The sequence below is a fragment of the Penaeus monodon genome, chromosome 24 (genome assembly GCF_015228065.2).
Source record: "Penaeus monodon isolate SGIC_2016 chromosome 24, NSTDA_Pmon_1, whole genome shotgun sequence".
Classification (NCBI taxonomy): domain Eukaryota; kingdom Metazoa; phylum Arthropoda; class Malacostraca; order Decapoda; family Penaeidae; genus Penaeus; species Penaeus monodon.
In genome coordinates, this window is record NC_051409.1 from 35,842,108 (window position 1) to 35,842,711 (window position 604).

Here is a 604-nt window from a genome sequence, read left to right on the forward strand (position 1 = left end):
AAAAAATCAAGCAGCCTATACTGAATAATTATATATTTTTTTTTGCATTCATTATCATCCCTTACTCAAGCTTTATCCAATATCACAAATATCAACATTTTGCATACTACCTCTGACTTGTTTAACAATGCAAAGATCCAGTTTAGGTGTTACAATGTGTGGATACACCACATAGAGTGGAAAGCAAATATTAGTACAGTAGTATGTGTTAGCGTTGGTGTGTACATGCTAGAGATAAAGAATATGAAATTCTGTGTACTCTTAGGTGCCAGCTGCTGAGTGCCAGTGAAGTGCCACTGCTTCTCTTGTTCATCTCCCATCACTCACTATGCAACAATAATAATAACCACCAACTTTATTTGTTTTGTAGGTACTCTGACACCTTTATACATTTTTGCCAGATTTTTCATTTTTCAATTTCCATTAAATAACAGTGGAAACATTTCAGCAACAGTTAAAAATATATTTACAAAAAATGAATTTTGCTACTTACCAATACCAGCAAGTTTAGAAGCACTGCTTACATGGAAAACTTTGTATCTGGGTTTTGTGGAATCTTGAAGAATCTACTGGAATTAAAGACTATATTAATACCTCTGATGCT

General features: G+C 33.3%; 1 long non-coding RNA gene across 2 annotated transcripts in view; it reads right to left on the bottom strand.

Moving 5' to 3' along the window:
* Window positions 1-473: 473 nt before the first annotated feature.
* LOC119589013 overlaps window positions 474-604 on the bottom strand; it is a 6,716-nt gene continuing 6,585 nt past the window's right edge. The window contains exon 3 of one of the 2 annotated variants that reach the window (XR_005230156.1): window positions 474-566. This is a non-coding gene — a long non-coding RNA (uncharacterized LOC119589013). Of the gene's footprint in view, window positions 570-604 lie in introns of both variants that reach the window. The other variant, XR_005230157.1, reaches the window with a different exon arrangement.